Genomic DNA, 21,180 nt, shown 5'->3' with positions numbered 1-21,180 from the left:
GTTGAGTTGCTAGGTACCATCTTGTTGAGTTGCTAGGTACCATCAGGTTGAGTTGCTAGGTACCATCTAACCGTAGAAACCCACTGCCATGTGCACCCTCCTCACAATCATTGTTATGTTTTGGTCCATTGTTGCTGCCACTGTGCCAATCCATCTCCTTAGAAGTCTTCCTCTTTTTTGAGGACCTTTTGCTGTGCTGGTTCCTCCTGAGAACATGTCTAAGTATACGAGACAAAGTTTCGCCATCTCACTTGTAAGGGACATTTGACTATACAGACAGACTTGCTCATTCTTCTGGCAGTTCATACTATAGTCAATATTTTTCACCAACACGTTTATTCAAACACATCAATTCATCTTGGGTTTTCCTTAATAATGTTCTGTTCATTCCTCATTGAGATAGTACAGTATTTATTCTTGAAATAATGTTTTGTTCATTCCTCACTGAGATACTAAATATTTATTCTTGAAATTTCTGAAGAAATTCTAAGAGCACCGTCAGCTCCTGGTATTTTACTGCTTCAGTGGGCAGTTGTTGTTAACTGTTGTGGAATTGGTTCTGACTTACAGAAACCCTATATAGGGTTTCCAAGGAGCAGCTGGTGGGTTTGAACCTCCAGCCTTAGGGCTAGCAATCCACTGCTTATCCTATTGCACCACGCCAGTACTCCTTTCAATAAGGAGTTGTTGTTGGTAAGTGCTGTCAATTTGGTTCCAACCCATAATGACCCTTTGTACAGTTTCTAAGGAGCAGCTGGTGAATTTTAACCACCAACCATATGGTTGAAACCGACTTTGCAGTCCTGCGCATTAACCCACAGAGGCACACCATTACTCTTTTAGATTGGTAGTCAAGTACAAACCCAATCACATCCCATTCTACTAACATAAAGTTGATTCTGACTTATAGTGACCCTGAATAGTGAGAAGAGAAGCCCCCAGAACCCTCCCTTCAGGTCACTCAGCACCTCAGGACACTTGGGAGACATAGGAAAGTCTCTTTCTCAGGACAACAGTAATTCATGTAACGTAAGCCATGGCATTCATTACTAGTGAAAAGGAAAATAATAATATGGAAAATGGGTGAAGGATGGGATGGAAATGAAAGCTTAATTTAACACTCTGTATGTTGGGTACACATGCATATTCATTCATGCAATCATCACAGCAAGCCAGAGAAACAGGTCGTATTTTCTTTGTACTTGTGAGGAAATTGAGGCTGAAGAGACGTTAAGTGGGGCTGGTGTGGGGTGCCCACCACCAGGATGACTGCACTGGTGAAAGACCATGAGGCCTTCCAGAAGCTCAGCTTTCTGTACCAGGTCACCCACTGCATCCTCGTGCTTCAGAACCAGGCTCTGGTGCAGTTTTACTGCCACACAGAGAGGACCATTGAGAAGAGGCTCATCCTTCAGTGGGATGTTTCGGTGAAGAGGACCCTCTGTCATGGCTGCTCCTCCTCCTCATCCCAGGCCTGACCTTTACCCAGGGCCAGAGACACTGCAAAAGACAATGCTGGACAGTATAGAACTGTATAATATGGCAGCACAACCAACAATTCCTCAATGATCACAGGCATCTGCTTTGGGGATACCAGTCTGAAAGGCCAGCTGGTGAGTCAGGCAGATCTAACCACTACAGCCCCTGCCAAGAACAGCTCACTCTATTCCAGCCCACCTTCCTGAGGAGAAAGTGCAGCCTTTGAGACTCAATCTCCATTGATGAATTCACCCTATCTATCTGCCAAAGAAATAAAGTTTAATTCTGTTTCAAAAAAAAGAGAGAGGCTATGTGACATGTCGAGGCAGCACATTTAGTAAAAAGGGAAAGCCAGGTTTCAAATCCAAGTCTGATGCATGTGCTGTGTCCTTCCCAGGACATCAAAGAAAGGGGAACAAGAGGGAGGATGGGAAGACAGAGATGCTGGCATAAATGGAAACTGCACTTAAGATAATAGATGAATATAGGTTGATGCATCTAGACTTACATGGACAGCGTGGTTGAAAATCCCTAATGGCTTCAGTAATAAATATCTATAAAAGTAGTACACTGTTGCTTCTAAACATGTAAGCATGCAAAGGCTCATTCCATTTTATGACCCACTTATTGTGGGCTGAAGGTGATAGAAAGATGCAAATGTTTCTCAGATAGAGTTTTAGGAGGAATTGATTATCCTGTGACACCCTGATGCTAACTGAACCACTTGCCTCCCTCACATGTGATGTTTTAAAGTCAATACATCATAGAGAACAGTGTCTGTTATGAACGCGAAGAAACAAGGTTGTCTGTTTCAGAGACTGATAAGATAAATAGATTTTGGTCATCCCTCAAGTCTAAGTAAGGGAACTTAGCCCAGAGAGAGTGGAAAAAGCAGGTATTTGTGCAGAAAATCCAGCTTGCTAAATACCAGTGACATGTCTCACAGTGTCCTGAACTGCTCATTGGGAAGGTGCCCTTCCCTGACCTGCACAGCACCGTTTGAAGCTATGCTCACAGGATGTGTAGCGGGGCCAAAGGACAGCATTTCCCGAATGGAATTAGAAGCAACTCGGGCTCATTGATCTTGGTTGAAACCTTTACTGTACCATGTCTTCAGGGACCAGAGTCAGCCACCTGTTCACTGATATCTGCATTAAGATATAAGGTACACGCAAATGAGAAAAACAGCTCTAGCCTTTTAACGAAGCATCTGGTCTTTCTCTTTTCTTCTCAGCCATTAATGAGACGTAAAAGCACCCACTGTGGAGGAAAGGGAAATGTCACAGACCTAACTTCAACACAGTTTGGAGAATGATGATAGCATTCAATGGAAGATATAATAAATATCGACCGTGTATAATAGATGTTCCATTTTAGCTCTGAAACCCCTGTCACAAAGAAGCAGAAGAGCAGCTATGTATTCAAAAGTCCTTCTGGAAAATGTTTTACTTTGGAAAATTAAAGGCTGGTTCTATACTTATTATCTTTTGAGGTGAGAGGGTAAGTTTTGAGGTGAGAGGGTCTTTCAGGTGGTTCTTTGTTATGACAGTTTTCTTTCTCTAGACCACTTCTGTGTCTCCTCCTCTCTCTCACACACACACCTGAGCCAATGCATTTAATGCACTTTGCTTGGATGTTTCAGATACACTTTAAAGACTCCTTACACCTCAGCGGCTACAGTCATGATCTTGTTGTTCTAAGTGTTGTGGAGTCAGTTCCAACTCATAGCCACTATGCATAGGGTTTCTGAGGAGCAGCTGACGGGTTTGAACTGCCAACTTGTGACAAATGATCTCAATGCCCAAAATCTACAGCAATCCCAACCACGTTTACCCATGTCACACCCAGCTTTTTTCCATCTCCATCTTCTTACCTTTTTATACTATTACAAAACTCAAATCCCCAGAGGCAGAAACAAATATCCCCTTTCCTTTTACTGTTAAGGCCCACTGAGGTCAGGAAAGGTTAGGTTACTTGCCAAATGCAGCAAAACTCAAACATAACAAAGCTGAGAGGCAACTGAAGACTCCTTGACTCCACCTAGCTCTTTACCTATATTATGTTGCTTTCAGAAAGGAAGCCAAAATTCATTCATTTATCTTTGGCTTGCTGCCTGATACTCATTAGTTCCATTGCCTGATTTCCATCTTACTCGACTCCCTGATTTCTACTGGGAGCCACAGTCTGTACTAGATGCTAACACAGATAAAGATGGGGGGGTTCCTCCCCCAGGACTTCACTGTCTAATGGATGGGGGGCCTGACAGATCCTGCCCATTGTCCTCATATACAAGACATTAAAATAATTTTTTAGAAGAAATTGAAATTCCATTTGAATGAATGTAGTCTGGAGAGTGAAGGGGTTGTATAGGTATGTGGGTGAACTGACCATAAGTGTTTAAAACAGCAATTTTATGATGACTGTATTTCTGAAAACCCAAATTGGACCATTTCACTCTTTGCCTAAGGGATTTCAAAGTTTTATCTCAAGTAATAGATGGACTTTTAAATTCCACCTATTAAAGTGTAGTTTAAAGAATTCTAACTGCTAATAAAGATCATAAGATGCTCTGGTAGTTAATCTCTGTCGGCTAACTGAAAGGTTGGTTGGTGGTTCAAACCTACCAGTTAGTGCTCAGGATTAAAGATCTGGCCATCTCTATAAAGATTGTTAAATGCCTTCAAGTTGCTTCTGACTTATAGCAATCCCATAGAGGGTTTCTGAGGAGTAGCTGGTGGGATTGAACTGCCAACCTTGTGGTTAGCAGTCTCATGCTTTCTTATAGCACCACACCAGAATGCTATCTTTTCTATAAAGATTACAGCCTCAGAAACCTGATAGGACAGTTCTATCCTGTCCTATAGAATGACAGGTTGTTGTTAAGTTCTGTTGAGTTAGTTCTGACTCACAGTGACCCTATATAGGGTTTCCAAGGAGGGAATGGACTGACTTTATGGTTTGCTGGTCCTACAGAGCCACATCAGGAGTCCATAGAGTGGTTATGAGTAGGAATCAACTCAACAGCATACAACAACATCAACAATAAAATTATGTCTGATTACGTTTTTCTTTAAGATACAACTGAAGCTAAGAATAAGACAGAAGGAGTGAGGAGTCTTTGAAAAATGAAAGCTCAGAATGATGATATTTATTTCTTCTAGGTGATGAGTTCATATCACCAAAAATCAAACCCACTGCCATCAAGTTCCATGTAACGCATGGGAACCCCATGCATTACAGAATAGAAGTGCTCCATAGAGCTTCCCTGATTGCAATCTTATGGAAGCAGATCACCAGGGCTTTTCTTCTGCAGCATTGTTGGGTGGGTGTGAACAGCCAACCTTCAGGCTAGTAATTGAGGGCAAACAATTTGCCTTACCCTGGGACCCGAATTGTTTTTATATTACTCTACTTATCTATACATTTGTAATTTCATTAAAAAATCAAAGAGGACAAAAAATAACATGCTTACCATTGATACCATCTTTTCCCAGCCCTAAGAAAGATATTTGTAGAGTGTCTTTAAAGGAAGCCAACTGGAGACCGATGACTGGACATTTCCATAAACCACTGTCAAGATGTTGAGTCAAAATCCTTGTCCTTTGACAACACTCTCCCTAATAATTTCTCCTCTGTTTTCTGTCTCCTTAATGGAAAACAGGGGTTCCCAACTTTCCTGATCCTCACTCTACCTGTTAAGTCCTCAGGCAAGGACAGTGACCTCTATTCACTCTAACAATTGCATTCTTCCCTGTGTCTCCTGCTACCTTCATCTTTCCTGTATTCCCTCACTCAGACTGCAATTTGATTCTAAGCCTCCACGATTCAGAAATACAAAATAGCATGCTCACTTCTCTTCTGAGCACTGAACAACAGCCCAAATCACAATATGACTAATCACATAAAGATGACTAAAACTCTGAGCAAACCCTATTTTCTTGTTTATAAAAGCTCTGGGTAAACTAGGCTTAAGATCAAGAAGAAAGTGAAAAACCATTTCCTTGAATAAACTTTCAAGTCAGGTCCTTTGGTGCTCACTGCAGGTCATCTTTAATTACTCCCTGTCTCTTTCAACAAGCGCCCACGCTTTCCCAGGACCCCAAAAGCCAAGAACGAAGTTTACATATGACTACAAACTTTTAATTATACAATACGCTAGAAGAAAAGAGACCTCACTTTATTTCAGGATCAGCTTTATAACAAAGCATGATAATACAGACTAGTGCTTATCAGTACAGTCTCCATACACTGTTCTGATCATAGGGATCTAGCTATGAATGCATTGGCACACCCAGAACAATCATCTCTTGATTGTCTATGTTTTATATTCTGTAGGAAATTGATCATACATATATAAATATATAAATATATGTATGATCAATTTCCTACAGAATATATATATACGTGTGTGTGTGTGTGTGTGTGTGTGTGTGTGTATGATCAATTTCCTACAGAGAGACAGAGAGCTCTGGTGTGACGCTATGGGATAAGCACTAGGTTGGAGGTTCAAACTCACCAGTCGCTCCTCAGAAACCCTATATAGGGCCACTACAGTGGTTACTCCGCTAGTCATAGAGTTTTCAGTGACTAGCGATTTGGAAGTAGTTTGTCACTCTTTCTTCCTAGTCTGTCTTTGTCTGGAAGCTCATCTGAAACCTGTCCACCACGGGTGACCCTGCCGGTTATTTAAAATTGTTGTTGTTGTTAAGTACCTTGGAGTCAGTTCCGACTCATAGTGATCCTGCACTGGTGGAAGCAGCAGTCAAGAGATCAGACGACGTATTGCATTGGGCAAATCTGCTGCACAGGAACTTCTTAAAGTATTGAAGAGCAGAAATGTCAGCTTTAGGACTAAGGTGCACCTGACCCAAGCCATGGTATTTTCAATAACCTCATATGGATGCGAAAGCTGGATAGTGAATAAGGAAGACCGTAGAAGAAGTGATGCCTTTGAGTTATGGTATTGGAGGAGAATACTAAAAGTGCCATGGACTGCCAAAGAACCAATAGATCTGTTTTGGAAGAAATGTAGCCAGAGTGCTCCTTGGAGGCCAGCTTCCTCTCATACTTTGGACATATTGTCAGGAGGGAACAGTCGCTGGAGAAGGATGTCATGCTGGGTAAGATGGAGGGTCAGAGAAAAACAGGAAGACCCCCAATGAGATGGATCGGCCAAGTGGCATCCTTGATGGCGTCAAGTGTGGCAGCAGTGGTGGGGTTGACCCAGGATCAGACATTGTTTCGTTCTGCTGTGCATGGGGTCGCTATGAGTCGGTCCGACTCGATGGCACCTGACAACAACAGTGGTAACAAATCAAGCTGCTAACCTCAAGGTCGGCAATTTGAAACTACCAGCTGTTCTGCAAGCGAAAGACGAGGCTTTCTGCTCCCGTAAAGATCTGCAGCCTCGGAAACCCTGTGTAGGGTCACTATGAGTTGGAACCGACTCCACAGGATACTTAACAACAACAACAACCATTTAACGTCTTGATTCTTAGTCTTAGTGTGGCACTGCAGGAAAATGCACTGGGCCACAAAGCTGAGGCAAATTTGAACACAACAATTGTTGTTGTTAAGTGCCACACTCACAGCGACCCTGTATAGGGTTTACAAGGAGTGGCTGATGGGCATGAACCCAACCTTGAGGTTAGCAGTCTATTGCTTATCGTACAGCATCACAGAAACAAGGAGTCCTGATGGCCATGGTTAAAGCACTGCTGCTAACTGGAAGATGGGTGGTTTGAAATCACCAGACAGCTCCATGGGATAAAGCTGTGGCAATCTGTGTCCATAAAGATTGACATTTACAGTCTTGAGAACCACGGAAGGCAGTTCAGAATGCATCAGAATCAACTCCATAGCAACACGTTTAACATAGAAACAACATTTAAAGTTCTCTTCATTGGAAAGTGATTAAATCTATTAAGATGGTCAGTATCTGAATTAACTAATTTGGTGGTGGTTGTTATTGTTGTTGTCAATCAATGCCATAGAGTTGGTTCCAATTCATAGTGACCCTGTGTAGTAGGGTTTCCAAGCAGCTGCTGGTGTGTTTGAACCACTGACCTTGCAGTTTGCAGTCCAGTGCTTATCCTACAAGGAGTCCTGGTGTGGCGCTGTAAGATAAGCAATAGACTGCTAACTGCAAGGTCAGTGGTTCAAACCCACCAGCCGCTCCTTATAAACCCTATACGGAGTAGCTACGAATTGGAACCAACTGGATGTCACTTAACTGAGACAACAGTTGTGCTTAAATTTGCCTCAACTTTCCTTGATTCTAAAAGAAAACAAGATTTATCTTTCCATTTCTCCTAGATCTGGTGAGGCAGATGGGTTTTGAACAAGTAGGTTAATTGTGCAATTTCAAAATCCAAAAATACTCTTAAAAATAAAAGGTTTTTTGCCTATTCGTTTGCAGATAAAACTCAATTTGAAGTAGCAAAAAACCAATTATGTTGTTGTTGTTATATGCCATGGAGTTGGTTTCAACTCATAGCGACCTTGTATAGGGTTTCTGAGGCTGTAAATCTTTACGGGAGCAGAAAGCCTCATCTTTCTTTTGCGGAACAGCTGGTAATTTCGAACTGCTGACCTTGTGGTTCGCAGCCTGAGTTGTAACCACTGCCCTACCAGAGCTCCTTAAAACCAATTATAGACTTTAGTTATTCCACTTAGAGTATTTATTAATTCACTGCAAAAAATATTAATGCGTTTGATTACTGGGTGTTGCCCCAATCTAGGGGTATAGGTGCCATGTTACTTTATTAAAATCTGAAAAACACATAAATCCTGAAACATATCAGTTCTAAGACTTTGAAAAGAGAGATTGTGGAACTACATTGCTTTTTCTCTGAAGAGCTTAAAAATACAAACAGAATAGAAAAGAAAGTGAGAAAAGAAATCCTTTACAGCAGAATTTCTGACACTAGCTTTGATAAACTTGGGGGCTCTAATTATTCCATGATGTAAAGCAAATTTTTTAAATAATTAAAAAAAAAATTTTAATCTGATTTTATTTTTTTTTAAATCTCTGTCATAGTACACGTCTGATAATAATTAAGAGATTAGAAATTGCTCACTGAGTTCTTTGTGTTTAATTCCCTCTGTTCTGTGCTCAAAATGACACATTTCCAAGCTCCTTTGCATACAAGGGATCAACAAGATAGCAAAATAAGTGATACTCACACAGTTGATTGTAATGTTGGTAGTGGTTATGTGCCCTGGAGTCGTTTCCGACTCACAGGGATCCTGTACAGGGTTTCCGAGGCTGTAAATCTTTACAGAAGCAGAAAGCCTCATCTTTCTCCCACAGAACAGCTAGTAGTTTCGAACCACTGATCGTGAGATTAGCAGCCCGATTCGTAACCACTACGCTACCAGAACTCCTTAATGTTGGTAGAGAGGATCTCAAAGTTTCTTGAAGAAATGACATCCTGAGATAGCTTTAGAAGGGACAAAACCTCACCAGGCTATCAACCCCTTCCTGGGTGAGCCTCATTTTTCCCCTCATCTGACAGCCAACTACAGATAATTCAACACCACATTAAGTGGATAGAATCCACAGATTGGTGTAGTTGGTGGTGGTGGCTTCCCAAAGGATTGCTCATGTCAGCCATCTGTTATCTTTTCTCCCATATAGAATGACTCTAATAATGACTTTTTCTAATCCCTATAATCAGTGGGAATTTTCAGCAGGCAGTATCTGCACTTGGCTTTAATATATGAACCTATCTTTAGTTCTCAGATATCTGCAACACTCTTTTTACAAATGACACCAAGAGGCTTAGGGATCAATTAATAAAATAAATTGTATTTCAGCAAAGTATTAGGAGGACTGGTGAGGAAGCAGAGGAAAAAAACACACTCTTTCCCCTTTCTCTCTGAAGTTCCTCTCAACTCCTGTCCTTCCCTTCTTACAAAACGGACATTGGGCATTAGGCACAATGGTAATCAATTCCAACTCTGAAATAAAATGGAGGCAAGTGGTTAATTTCTGAAAACCTGGGCACAGGTTCATTATTATAATCTTAACTATCTGTTGAGAAAACAGCACATGACTATCACCAATTAACCCTTGGATCTTAAAAAAAGAAAATCACAGTTCCCATAATAAATACCACAGAAGACAATCACTATAATTAGTGTCTTCGAGAGAGACCAGAATCAGGCAGAAAAGTGAAATTACCCAATAAGTTTGAGTGTTACAGGCAGAAACGAAATTAAAGTGCTGAAGGTCAGACAAAAGAGAGGTGATAAATCATAGAGAAAACAAATGTAAGACATGTGGTGTTCTGCCCAGCACACAAGTCCAGCCGGCTGGTCATCCAGGCAAGCACAAGGTTTCCCTGCATGCACGTGCCCTCCTGTCTTTGGGAGGAACTGAGGCACAGGCCATCCAGACTTTCACCCTAAGGATTTGAAAGTCTGAGTAGTAAAACTTGAAAAGACACAGCTACAGCTCACACGGAGAAGGAATAATGTGTGGATTTCTTTTCGAAAGGGACGTTCCCCAGGCTCACTTTCAATAACTAAAAGACAAAGTAAGGCAGAATAATTTTTTTCTAAAACAGCAACGTTCTTCCTGCTCAGTTAACACAGTTACATCTCTCCAAAGTGTGAGTAAAATAAAAAAATTTTCAAAAGTCATTCTGTAGTATTATGCAAGAATAAGATGTGTTCTTCACATATCTATTTACTCAGCCCTCACCAGCAGCACGCAACCTTGCTTGCTGAAAGTGAAGAGGACTTAAAACATTTACTGAACATCAAAGAGCACAGCCTTCGTAATGGATTACATCTCAGTGTAAAGAAAACAAAAATCCTCATCACTGGACCAATAAACAACGGAGAAAAGATTGAAGTTGTCAAGGACTTCCTTCTTCTTGGATCAACTATCAACACTCATGGAAGCAGCAGTCAAGAAATCAAACGACGTATTGCATTAGGCAAATCTGCTGCACAAGACCTTTTTAAAGTGTTGAAGAGCAAAGATGTCAGCTTGAAGACTAGGGTGCGCCTGACCCAAGCCATGGTATTTTCAAAACCTCATATGCATGCGAAAGCTGGAGAGTAAATAAAGAGGACCTTAGAAGCATTGATGCATTTGAGTAATAGTGTTGGAGGAGAATATTGAAAGTGCCATGGGCTGCCAAAATAACCAACAGATCTGTGTTGGAAGAAGTGCAGCCAGAGTGCTCTTTGCAGGCCAGGATGGTCAAACTTCGTCTCTCATACTTCAGAAGGATACCATGTTTGGCAAGGTGGAGGGTCAGAGAAAAAGAGGAAGATCCCCAACAAGATGGATTGGCCAAGTAGCAGCATCGATGGACTCAAGCGTGGCAACAATAGTGAGGTTGGCCCAGGATCGGGCAGTGTTTTGTTCTGCTGTGCATAAGGTCACTATGAGTTGGTACCGACTTGATGGCACCTAACAACAACAACAACACCAGCAGCACTAAGGCATGAAGGAAAGGCCGAATTTCCTTCAGAATCTTGAATGAGGAGGGAGGAGCAAGGTGCTGTTTGCAGCTTGAACAAGATAACCCAAGATGGGGCACTGCTTCAGTATTTGAAAAGTGATGAATATCGGATAAATATCCTCTGCTCTCATACAAAGGTATATTCTGAAGGTTGATGGGAGACAATATCAATCATTTATTCCATCTTCAAAACTGGTTTTATTCCAAGGCAGCATTATTTGTAGATCATGGATTAATTCCTTAATGTTTCCTAACTTTCCTGCAAAGATGAAAATGGGGAAATACTGTACACATGTGTAGACAAGGAAAGATGTTGAATTTACTTTTGATGATCAATAAAATGCAGAAACTGCCTTTGGTAGTGGTTCATCTTCATGTACTCAGCCCTCAGTTGTTTCTAATCTGTGCTAGGCACTGTGCTGAGATAGTAGGGAAACTGAGGTTATAGAAGATGAAGAGAATATCCAGTGGTGTCTGGGCCACTGTGGGAAAGAGTGTATAACCAGATATAACAAAGTTCAAAGAAAGTTATTCTTTAAACAATTACTGTTTCAGAGGGTTGAGAGATTATGTCCAGATACCTAGCAGGTCTCTGGGTGGCTCAAGCAATTTGCAATCAGCTGCTAATCTAAAAGTTGGCAGTTAAAACCAGCAGTGCTCTGGAAGAAAGGTTGAGAGGAATCTGTTTCCATACAAGATTATAGCCAAGAATGGCTCTACTCTGTAACACATGAGGTCACCATGAGATGGAATTAACTCAACAGCAACAGGGTATTGATTCTATTACCAAAGCACATGCCAGATGAATCCACTGTTCTCCCTTTTCCTTACAATCACTTTAATCCACTAGCAGATTCTGCCTGGACTACCACAGTTGTTGTTCTTGTTGTTAGGTACCGTCGAATAGGTTCCCACTCATAGCAACCCTATGCACAACAGAACACAACACAACCGATAGATCCTGTGGCCCTCTCACAATTGTTAGCTTTGAGCCCATTGCTGCTGCCACTCTGCCAATCCATTTCATTGGGTGTCTTCCTCATCTTCCCTGACCCTCCACTTTACCAAGTATGATGTCCTTCTTCAGGGACTGGTCCCTCCTGATAACATGCCCAAAGTATGAGCGATAAAATCTCACATCCTGGCTTCTAAGGAGCATTCTGACTATACTTCTTCCAAGACAGACTTGTTTGTTCTCTGGCAGCCCATAGTACTTTAACAATTCTTTTCCAACACTGTAACTCAAATGTTTCAAATCTACAGCCCTCCTAACTGGCTGTACATTTTCACATGCATATGAGGCAACTGAAATTCCATGGCTTGGGTCAAGCTCACTTTAGTTCTCACACTGTTACCTTTTCTCTGGAACACTTTAAAGAGGTCTTGTGCAGCAGATTCGTCTAATGCAATATACCCTTTGATTTCTTGACTGTAGTTTCCGTGAGTGCTGGATGTGCATCCAAGCAAAATGAAATCTTTGACAACTTCAATCTTTTCTCCATTTATCATGATGTTACTTATTGCTCCAGGGCCGAGGATTTTTGTTTTGTTTACACATTGACGTACAATCCATACTGAAGGTTGTATCCTTGATCTTCATCAATAAGTATTTTAAGTCGTCTTTGCTTCCAGCAAGCAAGGTTGCATCATCTGCATATCACAAGTTGCTATTTAGTCTTCTTCTAATACTGAAGCCATGTTTTTCTTCGTATAATCCAGCTTCTTGGATTATTTGCTAGGCAAAAAGATTGAAAAAATATGGTAAAATTATATAACCCAGGCACACACCTTTCCTGATTTTAAACTATTCTGTATCCCCTTGTTATGTTCTAACAACTGCCTTTTGGTCTGTACAGATCCTCATAAGCATAATTAAATCTTCTGGAATAGCCATTCTTCACAATGTTATCAATAGTTTCTTATGAGCCACAAAGTCTCTGCATAGTCAATAAATCACAGGTAGAAATCTTTCTGGTATTCTCTGCTTTTAGCCAAGATCCATTCCACATCCGTTTCCGAACCTAATTTCCTAGTCTTCCTATGTCATCTCTTCTGACCTTCCCTCAGTGTACTCTCCACACAGAAACGTAAATATTATTATAGAAAGCCTTTGAAAACATAGATGGTATCATGGTTTCCCCAGCATAAAACCCTCCAGTGTCTTCCCATTGCATTTACAATGAAAACTTCCTACTTGGAAGCAGGGTATCACCTACCTTCCTGATCCCATATTGTTCCTCTCCATCATTACACATAAACTCTCATTTCTGCCTGTTTCCTCTCTTTGACATGATATTCTTTCCCACATCCATCTTCTATAGCTGTCATTTAAGACTCAGCTAAAATGTCATCTCTTCAAATCAGTCTTACTGTCTTTGATTTTCATTTTATTTTAAATCTCTGTAACCAATTTATATTCTTAGTTGCTTTTGTCCATATCTCACCTCCACTAGACTGTTAGCTCCATGTGCGTCCTGTTAATCACTGTATCCCCAAATTCTACAGTAAGCAAAATCCCAACAAATGTTCATTGAGTAATGAATAAATGCTACTCCAAGAAAGGACCTCAGGGCAATTTAACTATTCTTGTTAAAACAAAGGAGAGGAAATGCAAGGAGCAAGGTTATAAGGTTATGTCTTTTCAGATCTCTGAAGAGAAAGTTAAGAGAGAGTAGAACTACAATCAATGAGAAAAAACTATGAAGAGATGATTTCTGCTCTTATTAAGAGTCACTTTCTACCAGTCCCAGTAACATAGACATACATAGACATAAATTGGCCTTAAGGGGACAAGGAAGCCGGATGAGTGTTGAGGTGGAAAGAATATTGTCCAGGGGGTTCAAACATCGGATGTGGGTCTAGACTAGACAACTGTTATGATCCCCATGGCACATATGATTTCCTATAATTCTTGAATCCTCTGACAAGTCTTCCTCCCACATACTGAAGAAGCACTGCTTACAACAGGAAGTTACAGATGGTCCAGCATAATCCTGCTGTGGACTCAGCTCTTGCTGACTGCTATCCATATAGCTCTGGAATGAATATTATGCCTGGAATCAGAAGACCAAAGAGGAAGTTTTCCGGTTTTGGCCAAGTTTCTTAGCTTGACCATCTTGTATAGACTATATAGCCAACAAACATCTGCAAGCAGGAGACAGTCCCAACCTAATGAGTGTCGTGGTTACTAGCCAGAGTCCTTTTGGGTTAGGAATATACAGCATCCATACCACCCCATCGCTAACCTTTGCAAAGCTCAGCGCTCGTAAGTTCTGCTGTGTGGCCTTCCTGAGCAAGAATGTCATCTACTGGCTTGTTACAAAGGCTCAATTGCCAATGACAAGCAGACCCCAAGAGATGATTTAATTCCACTCTGTCTCAAAGCCTTTCCCAATGACTCATAACTTTCTCCTGACACCAGAACAGCTGGGTCAGCCAGATGGAAAGAGGACATACAGATGTTGCTGGCAGGAGTTTGAGGCAAATATGGGCCAATCAATCCAGAATCCCTCAGTGGATAGTGTGTGGGTGTTTCCCTCGCTGCAGACAAGTGGCGGGTGGGGATTTGGGCTCTGTCATGACCACCTCCTTTCCTTCAACACATATGAGTACTAGAGCACATAGTGCTGCAGCTCCTCTTCATCTGCAACTTGGAGAGGTTTTATTTCTTTTGGAAATATTGGGTCTTTAAGCCAGTCCATCTGGAGAAATTATGAGCGATAGTATTCTGGCTAGAACGTACCACCCACCCAGAGGTCTGGGTTGAAAACAGATCTCAAATTAGAGAATGCATGTAGGACTGAGAAATTAAAGGAGGTCAAGGGAGGAGGAGGAACAAGAAAGTTGATCTTTGTTTCTGATACATGGATTTAAGACAAATATTATCGGCCCTCCGGTAATATCAATTTAGATGAATTGCTCACACACCAGACAAAATATGGAATATATGTATAAAATACTCGTAAGAAGTGGATTGCTTTGGCCACATCTTGCATATTGAAGATAACCTCTGCCAACGAGTCAATTTCGACTCATACCAATCCTACAGGGCAGAGTAGAACTGCCCATAGGCTTTCCAAGCACTTAACAACAACAACAAAGTCTTTACAGAACCAGACTACCATAGCCTTCTCCTGCTGAGCGGCTGGTGAGTTTGAACTGGTGACTTATGGTTGGTAGCTGAGTACTTTAGATTACCGTGTTACCAGGGCACTTTATATTGAAGATACTTGTTAAATATTTATCAATTTTTTTATTCCACTAGCTTTGAGTATTTTTAAGTACCAGAGCGTAGAGTCCTATGCTGATTGTGAAAGGGGTTACTTTTGTTAATGAAAATTGAAATCTAAGCTAAAATAGAATGATTTTTTTTTTTTTTTTAGTATTTTAAGCTTTCAGTTTAATATATAAGCAACTAAAAGCAACAATTTTTCTCTGGGGATGGAGGACTGGAGGTCGGATGTGGGAAAGAAACTCACTTTTTATGCTGTACTCTTTTATGTGTTTTTTTTTTAAATATTTGTCTCGTACATGTGTTTCTTTTTTAGAACAAAACACTAGTTCTTCTTTTTAAAATTAGTGTCTCCAGAGGCAAACCTGGAGCTTAGGCCTGCTGATACCTGCCAATTCCCACAGTTTTTTCCAGGACCCCGACCCTTCACAATATGTTCAGTCAATAGGGATGTTCTGGAATCCAGAATGAGGCTGAAGGAAGTTTGTAGGCATGGTGCTAACTCTCCAGCTTATCTGTGATGCAGATGGACCTGCATGGTGGCAGAGAGCTCACACAGCACCATAAATCCTGGCTGTAGGCCATATGAAGAGCTGCTTAATTTATTAGCTTTCAAAAAAAAAATGTAACAAACTCTGAAAGGTAAGATACAATGAAGTAAAATACAAAAAACTTCAGTTGAGTTCAAAACAAATATCCTTCATATTTAAAATTTTATTTTCCATAATCAGGATTCCAGTGTTATGTATGGAAACATTTTCTATTCTCTATTTGCATGTTTATTGTAAAGCAGGCTTCTTGCTCCTTTCTCTGGCTTCACTGCTCTCCCTTCATGTTCACCTTCCATGACAAAGCAAGTCTGGATGCTGCTTCTGTAGCATCCTCAAAAGATGCCCAAGTATTTAGACTCTAGAATAGTTGCTCAATTGTGCCAGAACAGGGGAGATAGGCTTAAAACAAAACAAAACAAAGAAGGTTATCTTCAGAGGAACCAAGAGGACAGTATGGAGGGGTCTAGAGAGAATTGGAGACCCTGCTGTTGGTGGTGGGCATCTAGTCAGTTTTCAACTCATCGAGACCGCACATGATCGAGTAGTAACGGGCCCACAGGGCTTTCTATTTTCTAGTCTGTGATCTTTACTGTTGTAGATCGCCAGGTCTTTCTCTAGCAGTGCTGCTACATGGGTTCTTTGGGTTAGCAGCAGAGTGCTTACTTACTCTTTGCACCACCAGAGTTCCTTGTGCAAACTGTACGAGGCTATAATAAATGAAAAGTATCCTTTATCCATTCCAACTGGCCCTTTTTGGGCGATTAGCTACAAAGGAATACTTCTTTTCTTTTCATTCATTCATTCAACAAACGCTGAGCTAAATTCACAGAAAGAGGCAAAGGCTCATTTACTTCCTTCTTGGTTCCCTGTCTCCTCAGAGTCTAGTCCATTTCAACCGCTTTGAAGTTGCTTTTCTCATCCCAGTGAGTCACATTGTGCTCCTCCCTCTGGGGTCCTAAATTCTCTCACTGTGATGGGAGACACTAATTTGATTCTAACTGCATTACCAACATGCGCCTTGTAGGCAGGTGTTGCCCATAGGACATAGGAGCATGTATGTTATTTCTTCCTCACTGTACCAATACATGTTGCTCTGTCTATGTGCAACAATATATGTAAAAGTGTGAGTAGAAGCCAGTACTTTCAAAACCCACCAACAGAACTTAAAAAAACTGGAGCGACTACTCCCCATACTCTAGATGGTGTCTTAATTGACCCTGGAATATGTTTGGGCCTTTAGAATTTTTAGTAGATCCCCAGATGATTCAGAGTGCAGACAAGTTTGGGAACCACTAACATAAACATGAGGAGCCTTGGCGTTTCCGTGGCTAAGTGTTTAACTGCTAATGGAGAGGTAAATGGCTTGAACCCCCCAGCCACTCACTCCCTGAGAGAAAGATGAGGCAGTCTGCTTAAATAAAGATTACAGCCTCGGAAGCCCTCTAAGGCAGTTCTACTCTGTCCTATAAGGTTGCCAGGAATCTGAATGAATTCACTAAGCTGTGGGTTGGTTTTGGGTTTGAATATAAATACAAATGGTACCTAAATTGCAATCCTAATCCCTCCCATTTTAATACCTACAGCCAGAGATAATTAATCATGATTCCAAAACCTCTACTGGCGCCAGTTGCACAGAGCCACTTTAAAAATATCTTGTTTATTTTGTGCCCACCTACCCTCATGCCAAACCACTTAAAAATATAATTTAATTTGTTAAAAACTACAGGGAGCCACACAAAACTTCTTTTTCAGCATGTGCCTACCAAAGTATGTCTAAAGTAAACACGGACCAATAGGTATGTTCTCTTTTATGACAGGGTTGAAATAAAACAGACCTAATTAACCCACTCAGATGCTATGAAGTAGAGGCCATGTGAATACTGGGTTAGCAAGCCTATCTCCCAGTTTTATCAAAACTGCTTTTCTCTTCAACAGTGCCCTGGTAACCTGGGAAATATAAATTTTGATTACTGATTGCTGTATTGTTAGTAACCACCTATATATCATTAGCAGCAGGTCACCAGTGTCAGCCCAGACTTAATTATCTCAGCTGAAGGGAAAGTAACCCCATGAAAGAGCAGTTTTCCAATTAAAGTAGCACAGAATATGTGATTTGTCTCTCTGGCGATATCCAATTCATAGTCCTTTTCATGTTATTTGTATTGTCTTCTTTTCCTCATTACAAGCTCAGAGTGGTGAATCTTGGGCTCCCTAGCAAGAAACACATAAATATCAAGAGGGCAGCTGTCAGACCTTTAAAAAAAAAAAATGATGAACAGTCGCCACCAAAAACACAACAGTAATTACCAAGTTTCCACTAGTAAGTGTTACTATTAAGGTTAAAGACGTCTTTCAATTTAACAATTTATTTTCGCAGGTTCCTAACCTATAGAATGGGTTATGTGAACATACACATTCAACTTTTAAGTTTTTCTTCATGGGTCAGATGTTCTATGTTTTGTCTTAGCTACTGTTTCAATGACAAAGGGAACAATTTTTCTACCTGTATAAGAAGAAGAAAAAAAAAAAAAAAAAGCTATTTTGGATAAATACCTGGTGGTGGTGGTGGTTATGTGCCATGGAGTTGGTTCCGACTCATAGCGACCCTGTACAGGATTCCCGATAACTCTTCATTTTCCTTATCTTGTTTGATTTTATCATTGTGTATTATTTATTCCAACTGAATGTTCACTTGCCTGTATAGATAATTCTTTATCCCAGGAGCAGGTACAAAAGTTTATCTTTTCCATGAATAATTTGACTCTTGATCATTCAAGAGAGGCCTTGAAGTCTGGGTTGTTTTCAGAAAATATTTATTGAGTACCAGCACTGTGGCAAGCATGGTCTAGGCATTCAGGATTTCTCTGCTCTCATGGAGTTTCTATTCTGGTGGATTAACACCTCATTCCATCCATTAGTGGCTAAGAGGCACTGAGTTAGTTATTGAATTTGAGCTGCACGTTTCTCATCTGTAAAGTGAACTACTGATGGTTTTTCTTCTGTGGGCTGTTGTTAAGTGCCATCAAGTAGATTCCAACGCATAGTGACCTTGTATAGGGTTTCTGAAGAGCAACGGGTGGCTTTAAATCACCTACCGTGTGGTTAGCAGTTAGGTGCTTATCCTACAGTCACACAAGGTTTTTAGTAGAAATAAACCTTGTCCCATAAAGGAGGTCTTAAATAAAGGCATGTTTACATTTTCTTAATCCTTCATGCTTGTGTTGGCATTTGGAAGCCAAAATATCCTCCGTACTTGCATCATTTTGAATTTTTTATGCTTAAGTGTCACAATTTGGTGCCAAAAAAACACTTTCCCACTGTGATTTCTTCATCCGTGTTTCCCTTTCACTCAAAACTTCCCAACCAAAGCCTTCTAAATTTTGAATTGGAACCACCCACATTTTGTTTCAAGTATTCAGTTGCCACACTAAGAAGACAATAAACTGTAGGTTCATTCTTACCCAAAATTCCATGGAAATTTAAATTACTCTTTTGTATGTGTGGGGGGGTGAGAAGAGGGGGGTGGTACTGATTGCACTTTTTACCATGGTTTTGCCTGTAGTCAGTGATGTTGGCCATTTTCCCTTTGATTCATAGCTCTCAGTTTCCCTTTATTTTTAGCAAATTTAACTGAGAATGCATCGATTGTCTATATTTATGAGCAAGGCCCTGTTTTAGGGGCAATGGGCATTATAAAGATGACAATGGCTGAGACACAAGAACTAGGAAAGAAAGCTTCTTGGGCAGCACTGAAGAATCTCGCTGAAATCTATTCAATTCGTAATCTTGGGTGAGCTGCCCTGCCCTAGTGCCTGGGTTTTCCAGCTGACTGCCCATGGTTAAGGATATACACCAGCGTTTCAATGACCTACTAACAAAGTTTTGAGAATTTCTCACAATTCAATTGAATTGGGGACTTAAGAAGGATGTCTCCTACTGAATTTTCTTTAGCTTTCTTTTCTATACTTTGTACAACTATTCCCTGGGCTGGTTTCCCATCCCCACCACATTGAGTTTCCCAATGCCATTCATTCCACATCTCTGTTCCATTCCCTTTTTTGCCTTAGAAATTCCTATCCTCCCCTTAATATAGTCTTCAACCATTAGCTAGCTCTTCTGTGAAGTGTTCCTGGATTCCCACTGACAATCACTAATGCTTCTGCTGTTTTTTACTCCACTATCTGAAAAAACTCTATCATAGCAGCCACATTGATATTATCTATTTACTTATATACATCCACGCCGCTAGACAGTAAACCCTGCAAGTGCTAACAAATGTTAGGTGGGTAGATAAATGTTAGGTGGGTAGAATACTCTAATACACAATGTCTGTCCTCAGATGATTTACAGTGTATGGAGGAAGACAGGTATAACACAAACTATACAATAAAATACAAATATAAGGAAAAAACTGCAGTGTATTTTGAGTTTCAAATTTTTTTTTTCCTGAAAGGCTTACATATATTTATTTAACTTATTTCACAATAGGTAAGAGCCCTTGAAGCAGTTACTACAGATTGCACCAGACTTTCTTTTTAAAGGCCTTCCTGCTAGTTAGCCTCTGAAACCATATGTGGATGCCCTAGTAACATATATCAGACTGAAAGTGTAGGCTTTTACTTGCAAATGTAGGCTCTTGTAATATACTTGAAATGTAAGATGCTAGTATTCTTACAGTAGCACTAACACCTCCACATTCTATGAAATCCCTGACCTAGTTACATTGCTGAGAACATGGAGTAAGTGTATCTATAATGTCCAGCACAAGAAAGTAATTGTTATCTTGAGAAAAGTAAATTTTGCATTCCCCAAATTCTGTATTATTAAATCAATGACCTTAATATTGCATTAGAGTAGGTGTTTTATTCAATTATATGGACAATGAAATAAGAACGGAGAGAGATGTTGCTGGCTCAGAATCCCCTCAGTGTAAAATGATGATGATATTTATTTTATCTGTTCCTTGGAGGCCAGGATGGTCAAGCTTCGTCTCTCATACTTTAGACATATTGTCGGGACTTCATGTTTGGTAAGGTGGAGGGTCAGAGAAAAAGAGGAAGACCCCCAGTGAGATGGATTGGTAAAATGGCAGCATCAATGGGCTCAAGTGTGCCAAAAATTTTGAGGTTGGCCCTGGACCAGCAGTGTTTCATTCTGTTGTTTGTATGGTTGCTATGAGTCAGTACTGACACTATGGCAGCTAACATCAACTCCTGATAATGAAGTTTATATAGTTACCTAAAACTCCTATCAATAAATATCATTCCAAGCAGGGGTTAATTCTTCACAGCCATGCTTGGCATTAAACATTAATCATCAAAACTGGTGGGGAGGGGGGCAATTTAAAATTTCTGCCCTAAAAATGGGTGTTGTTGGATTCTCAAAAAGGCTAGATGCAGAAAATTGAACATGACTAACAGATGATAATTGCCAAATTAAA

General features: G+C 40.5%; 1 protein-coding gene and 1 pseudogene across 3 annotated transcripts in view; one reads left to right on the top strand and one right to left on the bottom strand.

Annotated features, from left to right (window-relative positions):
* SEMA6A (sema domain, transmembrane domain (TM), and cytoplasmic domain, (semaphorin) 6A) overlaps positions 1 to 21,180 on the bottom strand; it is a 179,320-nt gene that overhangs the window by 96,938 nt on the left and 61,202 nt on the right. The gene's annotated exons all lie outside the window — the stretch shown is intronic.
* Positions 1,266 to 1,722, top strand: LOC102827689 (annotated as a pseudogene).

Source organism: Chrysochloris asiatica, unplaced genomic scaffold (genome assembly GCF_000296735.1).
Source record: "Chrysochloris asiatica unplaced genomic scaffold, ChrAsi1.0 scaffold00143, whole genome shotgun sequence".
Classification (NCBI taxonomy): domain Eukaryota; kingdom Metazoa; phylum Chordata; class Mammalia; order Afrosoricida; family Chrysochloridae; genus Chrysochloris; species Chrysochloris asiatica.
The sequence above is the reverse complement of the archived record's forward strand: the minus strand, read 5'-3'. Positions and strand labels throughout refer to the sequence as shown.